Below are 13431 nucleotides of genomic sequence, written 5' to 3'. Positions count from 1 at the left end.
AGAAAATAAGAGATGTTGCAGTCTCTTTGCAAAATCTTGTGATGCCTCAACAGTCAACAGACTTCATGTGTCTTACATAATACATTGCTTAAAATGAGATTGGGAGTGTGGCAGATATGTAAAGATCATTCAGATAAGAACTCAGCTGCTGAAGCTAAAGAATCTAAAAAAATAGACTTTCCTATCTAGACTGCCAACTAAGTAGATTGCTACCAAAAAAAAAATAATTAAAAAAAAATAAAAAAAATTGTGCTTAAGCTGAGATTTCAGTCAGGAACTACAGAGTGTTAGCAGAAAAAAACTCCACCTAATGCAGAAGTATCAAGCAGGACATATTTATCCAAGTCAAACAAAACCTTGGCAGTATTTGGGAAACAGGTAAGTAAGCATAGAATCTGGGGGCTTTAAATAAACCTCTTAGCCTTAAAGTCTTTGCAGGCTAATATTGCAGTAGATGTACATTTAGCATTCATGGAATAATACCATTTTCCAACTGAAAGAACACAGAGAAGGTACATGTTACAAGTAAATTCCTAAAGGAGGTGAATTGTAAAATAACATGGTCTTGATGTAAATTAACTTCCTCAAAACTTAAAATCAAGGAAGCTTTTCTTTGAAAGCTATTATACATTGAACTGAATCATAATTCAGCCTAAGGTGAGAGACAAATCTACATACAATCTTGACAAAAGAACTCTTTTGTTTATTTCTTTTTCCCTTTTATTTCCAAAAAATCCACCTGCCTTCATTCAGTTTTAACTTAATGAAGTTAAGTACTTATTTTAACACTTCTCTATCCATATAATAAAAAGCACTTTGAAGACAAAATTTACAAGTTCAGGAACAAAACTTATATGTGAATGAATGCTGGTGTGTGGCTAAAATTACTGGAGAAATCATCTTAGGACATGAGAATTAGCAAAAATTGGGGAGAGAAATAAGGTTTGCAGGAGAATCAAGTTCATGTAGGTGTCATTTCAATAGAGAAATGTCTCTGCTTTGGAATAGTATCTAAAAGTCCGGGGCATGAACTTGAAAAATTTGAGTACAGAACAATGGTTTGAACACCTACCAGTCTGTCATATCTGATCCCTTTTCTTAGGCCCTCTGTTTACTTCCATTGATATCAACACTAGAACTTCTTTTTATTTTGAGACTTTTGAGTAGGCTTATTTTAAATATATATAATTGCTTGTACTAATACAGATCATAACATAATATGGAATGCTAGCTAGAGCATAAAATTTCCTATTTTAATGCAAACAGGTTTATTTTATTTAATATAAAAATTTAGTCTACATAGAATCATGTGTAATTAGCACAGAATCGTTTGGCTTAATAGAAGTGCAAAAGCATTCAATTAACATATTCAGATTCTTAAAAAACTTCATATACATACCCTTGGGTATTTTTAATTTGATAGGTCTTTCTAAGATTGCGGATATTCATATAAGAAGAAGATGTTTGCATAAGAATCAAAGGTATTAGTTCCCACAAAGTATTAAAAAGCCTATTCATTTTAGGTTATTACAGTGATTAGCTTGAATACTATATTTCAGAGATAGGCTTTAGCTTTCTGCCTTTGTTTTACTTATTCTAAGAATCTGTTTAAAAAATGGGTTTCAAATTATCTCTGTTCTAATGCCAACAGTTCTTCATAATGAATATACATTTAATGACTGAGATCAAAATATCTTTGTGATCCAAAATCAGAAGTGATTTTGTGACTTCGGGGGAAAAGCCAAGAGTAAGTTTTAAAACTTAACTCTTCTCTTTGGAGACAAAAACGTATCAAAGAGAATATGAACAGCAAGTTTGAAAACTTCCTCAGATCTGAATATCTTATTTCTGCAAACATTTCAATGCAGAAATTCTGGCACCCCAAGTGATTTATGACCACTCAGGAAAGAGGTGTGTGTAGTCATCTAAATATGCCTAGGTATGATTTATAAGTCAATTGCATGGAGAAACAGATTTCAGGTCTTATCAGACACTATACACAGATCTTAGTTATTTTTGTTATGTTTGATATCCATTGCCAACATTTCATCTGCAAATATCACTCAAAGCCTCCAAAAACTGACATGCAACATAACAGATGCATAGGCATATCTTTGGATAAATTTGTTATGTAGGCAGACTGTTATCTCACTCTTCATGATTATATTGTCACTTGCTCATCCAGTTTCTATAATGATTCAAAGAATCCATAGCAATAAATTTCATTACCAGACATGATTTTTAGGTTTAAAAATAACTAAATGGTTTCCTTACATTGCTGTCATGGTTTAACCCCAACCAGCAACAAAGCAGCACACAGCCACTCACTGACTCTCCTCTGGTGGGACAGGGGAGAGAATCACAAAAATAAAAATGAGAAAACTCATAGGTTGAGGGAAAGACAGTTTAATAAGTAAAGTAAAGCAAAACAAGAATTCATTCACTGCTCCCCATGGGCATGCAGGTGTTCAGCCATCTCCGGGAAAGCAGAGCTCCATCATGTGTAAAGGTGACTTCAGAAGACGCACACCATAACTTCAAACATCACCTCCTTCCTTCTTCTTCCACCAACTCTATATGCAAAGCATGATAACATACAGTCTACAATATCCCTTTAGTCAGTTGTGGTCAGCTGCCTGGCTGTGTCTCCTACCAACTTCCCCAGCCTCCTCATAGGCAGGGTGGGTGCAACAGTAGAAAAGGCCTTGACTCTGTGTTCCTTCTCAGCAGTAAAAAAAAAATCCCTCTGTTATCAACATTATTTTCAGCACAAATCCATAAAATAGGCCTATAGTAGTTATTGTGAAGAAAATCAACTATATACCAGCCAAACCTAGCACTTTTACATCTGCCTATACTTGTATATTTTTCCAGTAGCTCAACTATTCTTTATTTTTGATATTCATTGCATACAATTGCAGGATAAAAACATTAGTTTTTAAAATTCAATATGAGTTACACATTTCAGAAAGATGAAAAAGTGAGCAAGTTTCACTTTATTGGTGTCTCTTTCCCTCACAAGAGGGATTCAGAATTATGAAATTTCTTGAGGGAAAAAAAGAACATTTTGCAATGACACAAATACTTGGTTTGATCTCAGAAATTGAGATTATCTCAAAGGTTCTAGAATTAGTCAAAATGAAAGATAAATAATTTCACAAAGGAGTCAAAGAGTAAACTCCAAGCTTTCTCACCATAGCTATGATTCATAGGAAATGAGGACCCGTAAAAGAGAAAGCTAATGTAAAAATGGGAATCAATTGACAAATACTAGTTTCACAGAAACATCTATAAATAAACTTCTATCAAATAAATAAATCATTATAATTCTATGTTTCAATTCAATTGAAAAAGGTTCCTAGCACTTTCTCCGTAAAAGAGGTCATTAAAAAGGCTGGAGCTGTGAACATGAGGTTAGACAAAGAAATAATCTATGTAATGTAGCTCCCACAGCCAAAACAAAGTCTGCATACGCTGCTCCCAAGGATTGCTAAATTAACTTGAAATTCTCTAAATAAGGACTTTAAAACTTTTAAGTACTCAAGAAAATATTTAGATCAGCTTTTTAGGATATCCGAGTATATAAAGGAAGCAAATATAGGAGAGATCAGAGTATGTAAAGAACAGACCAGTTAAAAAGACACAGTTTGATAAGTATCAAGAAAGTTGATGGCAAAAGACATTACAGCAGCACTCTCAAATGACATAAAGCAAAAAAAAAAAAACCAAACAAAAAACAACCACTAAAGAAAAAAATGCACAAACACCTAAAAAACCCAAACAAAAACCAAAAGAAAAGCACAAAAAACCCAACCAAAAACAAACAAACAAAACACACCAAAAAATACACCCACACACCAAAAAACCCCAAACTTCAAAGCTATAATGAATCAGAGAGAAGATTAAAAACTGTTGGAAATAGTATCATAACATATAGCAGATGAAGCTGCCATTAAAAGGCATAACAAAAAAAGGTTTTATGGGCTCAGTAAGTTCCAAGCGAAATGTTTTCACCACCCAGACAGTCTGCCCAAGGGAAACAGGTTAAGTAGCTGGTAGAAAAAAAAAAAAAGGAAATTAATTCAGAGAATTCTTTAAAGATCAGATAAACATCAGAAGAATAAATTGTCTCTCACAAATTCATCTCACAGAATTAAGCTCTCTAATATATTCTAGCACAACCAAAGCTATGAAAGATACAGTTAAATGATCAGTTTTTGAAACGACAGAACAAGTCAATAGAAATATGCTGAAAAATCATAGTGTTTCGACTTACAAAACTAAGACCTGAATCAGTAAAACCTCCAAAACAATGATAAAGTAATATATTTTGATTATTAAAAAAATTAGAATTGTATGTAATTTCAAGTCAGCATGAAACATACTTCTCTAGTGATAAAATATTTTGAGGTATCATATTAAATAAAACTAAAAAATTCTTAGGGAGAAACTTAGGGTACTTTACCATTAGGACTCAAATGATCATATATTAAGCAGGTATTTCAATAAAAATATGTAGAAAAGTACAGTTACAAGTAGATAGAAGCAAAATATTTATAGTAAACGTTGTGTATTTCAAAAGAGGATTTCTCTACTTCTATTTCAACTCATAGCAATTAACTTGTGTATTTCAAAAGAGGATTTCTCCACTTGTATCTCAACTCATAGCAATTTACAACTCATATCTTCAAGTCAAGATTTATTTCCATGATGATACAGGGATGGAATAGGTGAAAAATCAAAGAACTTGAGACGAATCTCAGCATTTTTATAAAGGAAAATAGCAGAAGCACATTTAGTGTTAAATGGTGAGTACAAGCATTCATGGGAGAAATCAAGTTTCCTTCCTCAAAATTATGCAAAAGTGAAGGCATCGGCCTTTGAGGTTAGGATGCCAGAGAGAACTTTCTGCTATAAGAGGAAAGCCACAGTAGAAACAGAGAAACAAAAGACAATATTGAAGGTTCAGTCAAGTGCTGTTTACAAGGCATCCTCTTTCCCCTGCTCTCTCAATAAAAAACAAGTTCTAGTTCTTGCACTTAAGCACAGAAACAACCTATAGAAACTAATCTATAACTGGTCTGTTTGTCTCTAGTCAACATCTTTTATACTAGGAAGAATTCCAACTTGAACCATAAAAGTTGTGCTGCATAAAATATTTATATTGTAGTATATATTTTAAAGGAATGACAAAAACAAAGTTTTCTTGTTGAGGTATTCCATAGCCTAAGATTAGCATACAAATGAAATTATGCACAGTACTTACACAGAAAATTCTATTTGAGGATTGCAGAAAGCAAATACTTGAAATAATTCAGATTTCTGAGTACAAGTCACAATTTCAACAGCACTTACAAAACTAATTTCTCTATGATATACAGTGCTACCAGTAAGCTCTACTTCCATTTCGCTTTGAAAGTTTCAAGAATTAATATGCAATATACACCTATGAAAAAATGAAGAAAATTTATATACATATCAGAATAGACCAATAATAGACAGTAACCATGGGAATTTCACAGATTCTAACCAAATATTTATAAATTTGCAAAAGTGTATTTATAATCTTGTTACAGGCAATTTTGAAAGGCAGTCATTATTGTTATGTGCTGAATGAGGAGATTTCCATCATCTGATTAACATTAATTTGAATCTTTGGAAACTAAGATCCCCATTTTGCTCCTTTCTTAGAAGCTCCTCAAGATCAGAAAGGATTGTAGACTTTAATCTGTGTTGTGTACAGGCTTCACTGCATCTGTGTATGTTACTTTAACTGCATCACATGAAAATCTTATTGGTCTCTAACACATCACCTGTGTTACTTATGTAAAGAGTGAGTTTAATTGTTGCAAAGATCAGATGCCAAACACCAAGTTACAGCTGTTCACTGAACAGATGGGAAAGGTTATGGTATTTGAATATTTCATTATTAGTGAGACAGGTCACATAACAAGCCATAAATCATCTGTTTACAGGCACTTTGTTTGATGTAAAAAATGAAGGTTTTCTGGTTTTCCACCTTGAAAGTTTTCAGTGCTGACAAAGTCAGCAATTTTCATACTGAAAATATCATTAGTGTGTAAATTATATCTCAGAACAAACAGACATGACACATGATGTCTGATGCCTAGGTTTTGTACAAAGACACATACATTAAATAACATATTTACTCATATTTCTCACATACCATGTAATTACATATGTAAGAGGAATAAAACATGGCATTTTTTTTAGAGTGCAAGAGCATATGGGTATGCTACAACACCCTGCTTATGAGGGTAACATACCCCCTTATTAGAGTAATGAATATTGCATAGAAAATATTTATTTTAACTTTAAAAGAAAACTCAGTAAGACTGATTTCTATTAAAGTAAGACTTTTGTATGAATTTAAAAAAACCCACAACTGCGGTTACCAGTTAGGTAAAGTAAAAAGGTCTCTGGTACCAACTGTAAGCAATGAAGCTAGACAGCAAGAAGATATAAAGCTGGTAGGAAGAGAAATTTTCCTTGCACCAAGGACAGAGATTAGAAAAACCCCAAAAGTATTACGATTGTATATTCTGAAACAGACTTCAATTCTGAGGGCCCCTTTAACATGTTGACAATGTCCAATTCTGCTCTAATCCCCGTCTAAAGGAGTGAAGTTAATTGTATTAGGAACTGACCATTTTATTTGTATTTTCACTGCATGTGGCTTCATCACCCTATGGCCCTCAAGCTGAACAATCCTATCATTGCTCATTCTAACTTGCACCCATGGGAAAGATAGTAGCAGTATAATATTACATTATGTGTGGTTCACTCTCATAAAAAGTCTATATATCTATTTATATTTTTACTATTGCCTAGGGCTAACACTGAGAAAATGTATTAATGCTTTTTATCCTATTGCTTTTTTTAAGTTTTTGAAAGAAAATAATAATTTTAGTATACCACATAAAACTTGTACCAAGAAAAATTTAACAACGTACGTATTAGAAAATGAGAAAATTAATACACAAAGGCTGTTATCCAAGTTTCAGTTATATATTACCAGAAAATTGAACTGGAGAAGAATCTGAAACAGATAATCTAAAATACAGAAAAGCTACAAGCCATGGATAGTAAATTTAGGAATATAAAGATTTCTTGTCATCAGCTAAGAGAGATCAGATAAATCAGTTGAGCTAAATCTATCGTTAAACCAATGATTTTCCCTTTGACATCTGATCTGTGCTTCCATTCCACTTTTTGATATTTATTCAGAGTTTATTTTGATCTTATTAAAAGAAAATGTGAAAAATACAAAATTATTACTTTGACTCTGTAAACCCCCAAAATCTTGAACCATAAATAGCCTAGCTTCCTAAACTGAAGACCCTTTCCTCCACAGCACATCCAGAGATTTAATTATATAAATAACTGAGAGTAATGAACTTTATGAAGAAAATGTACTGTCAACAATTTTGAGTTAAAAGCAGGAATGAGATACAGTGAGAGGAATACTGATAGAAAATACAGGTTATCAAGTGCACAAAATTTTCCTCTTTAGAAGAAATCACACATTTAACAGAGTGTATTTTGGACACCCTGACTCCTACCAAATTCTGTGTTGTGATATAAACTACTAAGACCTGTATGTCATAATTATTTAGCTTGATTTTCAAAAACAATTTTAAGAAAAAAAATTAGGTTTTGTTAAAAGAGGTAGATGAGACATTAGATTTTCAATACATCTTTCTCTCCTCATGTTACTTTTTTCTTGTCAATATTTTTCTAAGTCTGACATAAAATTCTTCATATTATCACCAAAATACTTCAGAAAGTGAGTGGTGAGGACAAAAAAGGTGAACCAAAGAATTAAAAGCAACGATTTTTTCCAGATAACTTAAATATCTTAATCCTGACAAAGCTCCTAACTCGATTTAGAAAGTGAAATCTTTCTTAGGACCTTATTATCTTAGGAAATCATGCTTAGGGTCACACCTTTGATTTCCATAATCCTATGAGTTATATGAAATTTATTGGCTTTTTTTTTTTAAACAGGGGGAAAGACATGGCACTGCACATGTGCCTCTCTCAGATTTTCAGACGGCATTGTTTCAGGACATTATGCTAGTGATATGATTCAAACTATCATCCTTTTAATAATTTGATCTACTCTACAAGAAATCATTGGAAAAGAAAGCAAAATACTTGGGAAATAAATCCATAAATGAGATTTACTTGACATACTATTGAAACTAAGAAAATATTTTCCCCAAATATTCTAATAGCCTGAGATTTCTGCAATGAAATGCATCCATTTACCAATTTAGCTTTTAAAATATTTTCTTTTTTTATATCCAACAGTCATATGAAAAGTATGAAAAGACTCTAATATCTAGGTTTGGAATCAGCAAAACTCTATTATTTTTTTTAGGAAAGCGAAAAGCATCTCAACTTCCCTTTAAAGATACTGCAATAAAAGGAGTGAACTGGCACAGAACAAAAAAGTTGTTTACTGTTTGCCCTCTAGGGTATAGAGAATGCAACATATTTGCATTTAATGTATTGAAATTGCTGACGCCTCAGTTGGCTTATTGTCATATCTAGGATAAACAACATGTCTCAATAAAAAAGGTTTGAATGTCTTGATCAAATGTCAAAATTGCTTAACTTACAAACAGGAATAATTCTGAGAGAAAAATTCATAAATGAATGATGGAGAAGGCTATTTTGAATATCTTCTGAAACATCTGTGTGTTTTTCTTGGTATTATAATTTCCTATAATACAGACAATTGCAGCACTCCACTGTCAGTATAATTTGAGTTACTGTATCACCTCACAGAATGCCAACGGCATAATTTTTCTAAAGAGAAAATGGTTTTCTATGTCTTCAGCAAAGGACAACATGAAGATCTATCCCCTGATAATATTACTCTTTTTTTTTTTTCTTGCATTTTACTAACATGCAGCATTTAATGCCAAAATCAGAGATCAAAACATGCTGTAAAATTCAATTATTGTTTGAAGAAGAAAAGGTAGTGTAGTGTATTTGACCTTTCAACCCACAGTACACCAAGGCAAGAGCAAATGAAAGTGATTAAAATATTGGAAGCAAGCAAATAACAACGGTTTTTTTAGCTTCCTACATGTGATAAGAAAGCTACTTCTCCTAACATCAGACCTTCTATACCTGTGTAAAAAAAAATACCTTTGATGCCAGGAGTTTCCTGAAAGGTATCTTGGGTTTCATATTTTTCAACACTGAAGAGTCAATTTTTGACTCAATAATGTATTTCAAAGTATGTACAGAGTTTTTTTAGCTCTTATAATGTAAAAAACCCCCATAAAACAGACAAGTTTTATGCATCTTACCCATAAATTTCAAATGCAAGTTTATGGAATGCTAGATATAGAATAATATTAAGTATTGGAGGCAAAGAGGTGCATCCTACATGTACATTTGAAAAAATTGCTTGGTGAAGTGCAACAGAAACATACCACATTGTTTTTACCTATGAACTGAATGTCACCATTCTTTGGGACTAAGCACTCTTAAAGTTCTGGTATACTTATCTACTAATAACACAATAAGTGGAAATGCATGTGTTTCAGAGCAGAATTTGGCTATTTCAAGCCTTATGTACATGATCAATGAATCTGTAGCTATTCATATTTAAGGACAATAATGTACAGTAATAGGCTCCAAACCAATATATTCCAGGATGTTCTAGGGTTCAGAAGGACATGAGATGGAGGGTTTATACGTTTATGTCACTGGCAAAAAGGAAGACTATTTAATCCATTAATCTGACTGACTTCTAAAAGAAACAGGTTGATGTAAGAGACCAACTACATTTTCCTCAGTTAAATAAGGAAAACTTGTTTTCTGGAATCTCTCTGAACTGATCAGACTTCAATGCATTTCATGTTTTCAAACTCAAATACATTGCTAGACCATCTATTTCTGTTCACACTCTTTGTTAAGCCCACGCTTAGCCAGTCACTTCAATTCATGAAGGGAACGCAGAAGAATTACCAGCAATTTTTTCTGAGTTTAAATTCTTATATATTCAACTTACTCAAGCTATCCAATAATTACAAACATTTTTACAGTCAACAGAATCCTATTCCACAATTAATTTACTCACTAATAGGGAAGTAAAAAAATGTTTTCTTCTTTATGTAAATCTCCACCGTATAAAGTCATATTTCATTTTCAGCTGAAGATTTTCAGTAATGTACATGTTCTCTTTAAGCATTTGCTTACATTGCTGTTTTGTTTTGTAGTACTGGCTTCAAGGTCACACATAAGAAGCAAGTATTAAACAGAACAAAAAGAATAAAAATGAAAATTATGGTAATAAAAATTTTTGGCATAGAAATAGCTCACTTTAAAATTAATTTGTAGTTAAAAATTGTATCTTGCTGAATTGAGGATTTAAGTTAACCAAACCCAAAATCTTTGAAACATAACTCCTTATGACCTCAGGCTAAAGTCCCACTGAACAGTAGGCAGGAAAATTTTGCTCAAGAGAAGATAACTAAATTACTCATAAATTTACTGAGAGAGAGAAAAAGCACATTCCTTCCCTTGAAGAGGGAAACCTTCACAATTCCAAGTGAGTGTTATTTCCTAGCGCAACATGTTTAAGGAACTCAACAGAGTCTGAGGAAGAGACAGAGAGAGGCAAAACACTTTGCACTGCACCCTGAAGATCATTAAATTAGCCAATTAATTAAATGAATGCAAGAATTAATCCCTGACCTGTGTTTCCATTTCCACTTTGACCTATGTGTTTCATCCAGTAGGGGATAACAGCATGAACTCTTCAGGTAGCTGGTGGACACATGAAGATGATCAAAATTAAAGACCTCTTTTCATTACTTTTTTTTCATTATATTTATGGGTGTAGTTTAAAGGTACTTGGGACAGGAGGGGGAAAATAAATCTCTTCTTATACTGCCAACATTTCCAAGGGTTGCACGCTGATTTATTTTTTACAAGCTTCTCTCTAGAGAAAATATTAGAATCTTATCTTCCTCAAGTGCACAATACCGTGAAACTTTCAGGAAGATTGTTCTGTCTTTTGTAGTTGGTTTGTTTGGTTTTTTTTCAGAATGAGAAAACAATTTGATCCTATTTTTAATAATATTTCATAGCACTGTAAAGCTCTGTCAGTCAGTTATAATGGAAACTATTAGGATGCCAAATGGAGGATTATCTTGTCTTCATTATGATCTCTGCAAGTATCATGAGTAAAGGAAACTTATAAAACTAAATTTCCTGCTTTCTTTCAAGGGCCTCTGTATCATTTAGAAAGGAAAATAAAACAAAACAAAAAGGTTTTGAAAGACAATTTTACATTTAGGTCATAACTGATCTAAGTTTTCTACTAAAAATGAAATTTTATGTTATATAACACAACATTCTACAAGCTTTATATGAACAACCCAATTATTTACAAAAGCAAGAGAGCACATGAAGCCTGCCTTTTTTAAGCTAATGCATTTAGTTTATTGTAATCTGAAAGCATCTGGAGGGAGCACTTTTGCATTATAGGAAAGTTATTCTAGATTTGTTGGGATTGCAAAAAGCTTTATGCTGTTTATAAATATTTAGCTCTTGACCTTTATCTAATGTGCTTTGAGGACACAAGATTCTGAAGAACATGTTATAGTGCTGGAATACAGGTGGTTAAAAAATTAAAAACAATGCACTACTTGTATTTTGTTCCAGTCATCCCAAAAAATACAAACATGTAGCCATGGTGCAGTATTACAGTCTTACAAGTAAATAATTTTCATTTTCTTCAAATTGGAACGTGAATTAAAGCATTACAATTAATAAAACAAGGAAACAAATCTTCTATGTTACATCTTTTTGTCAACAATTCCAAGCAAGCACAAGTTCTTATACTTTGATACAGCATCTAACAGTAAGACTTGGTCTGAAATGAGATTTTCCTGTAACATTCTAGGATAAATAACCAGTGTTACGCATCAAGAGTGTTCTGAAAGTGCAGTTTTTCTGTTGGTAATTATAAAAACAAATAAAGAACTGTTGTAACTTGCTGAGATTCTTGCAAGATGAAAATATCCTTGCAAAAGAATTTAGCGCAATTACATTTGAATCAAAGAGTCTGCACTTGTTAATATTTTTTGATTGATTATATATAAAAACCCATGTTAAGGTACAGAAATGTTTTAAATTATAGATTCCTGTAGATAACAGTTTTCAAACTCACTAGAAATGTTTAAGTTAATGTCTGCTCTATGTAACTACAGTAGTATAACTATTCTGTATAACAATACTAAAGTCAGTAATACAAGGGTACAAGGAAACTGAAGAAAAGGTAGAATTTTATTTCAGTTGACTGAACTTGCCATTAATTTTGCAGACTAGAACATCCTGATATGAAATAATGCAAAATTTGTGCATTTAAAAATAGTGAACATAATCTACATAAATATTCTTTTAGTGGAAAATATTCTTAAACATTATATTGAAGGAGGTAAAAAAATGTGAAAGTCTCTACTATTAAAGAAAGAGTCTTTTAGTCAGGTCAGTATTTGCAGACCACAATAGATTTTAAGCATTTGCTTCAGTTATTGCCTACAGTCATAACTGAACTATACAGGTATTCAGTGTAAATTTTTTTAAAATTCCTGTGTAGTGTAACTAAGCATCAAATGTCATAGTCTGGGAAAAAGACCAAAAAGATTTTACTTCCCACAGGAACAATTCTGGCATCCAAAGTCTGAGGCAAATACAGCAAGATTATGCAATTCCTGTATAATTAATGAGACATATCTCCAAGTCTCTATGCACAGAAATGTGGAGACACTGAAGAACAACTCAAGAAACAAAATATGAGAAACAATGGACAGTTTAGAAATTCCTAACAGTCCAGGAGTAAATAATACCCTGTGATACTGATCATATTAAAACCAATGCACTATGTCAGGATGTTGGAAAAGTCACCTCGGAGTAAGCATGACAGATATTTTTAAAAAACAGAACAGTATATTTCAAATGTTTTTGAGCGTAGTCTGCAAACCACATGCAAAATTGTATTGTATTTTCATTACACAGAAAGAGACAAAATGAAAACAGTTATTACTAAAGCCTACAGAGCAAATTTAGGACACTGAGTACATTTAGAGAAAATCCAAATTTAGATTTATGATCAAATTATAATTTATCAGAAAATCAATTTCCCACCTAACATATGTATCACGGTTTTGAGAAGATGTCCTCTATGACTCATACCCCAATAAAAATGCAAACCTTGGCCAGAACAAGTAAGTAACTCTTCTGCAGCAATAAACTGCATCAGCCATGCACAAAATCATCAGGGAGTCATCACTGTGATGGTAAACTTCTCTGTTCCATGAAACTCATGTACCTGTATGCAGATGCACACATATACACACATATGAGTGTTATTTATGTGACTTA

Source organism: Chiroxiphia lanceolata, chromosome 1 (assembly GCF_009829145.1).
Source record: "Chiroxiphia lanceolata isolate bChiLan1 chromosome 1, bChiLan1.pri, whole genome shotgun sequence".
In the NCBI taxonomy this organism is placed as follows: Eukaryota; Metazoa; Chordata; class Aves; order Passeriformes; family Pipridae; genus Chiroxiphia; species Chiroxiphia lanceolata.
This window is presented reverse-complemented; position numbering follows the sequence as displayed.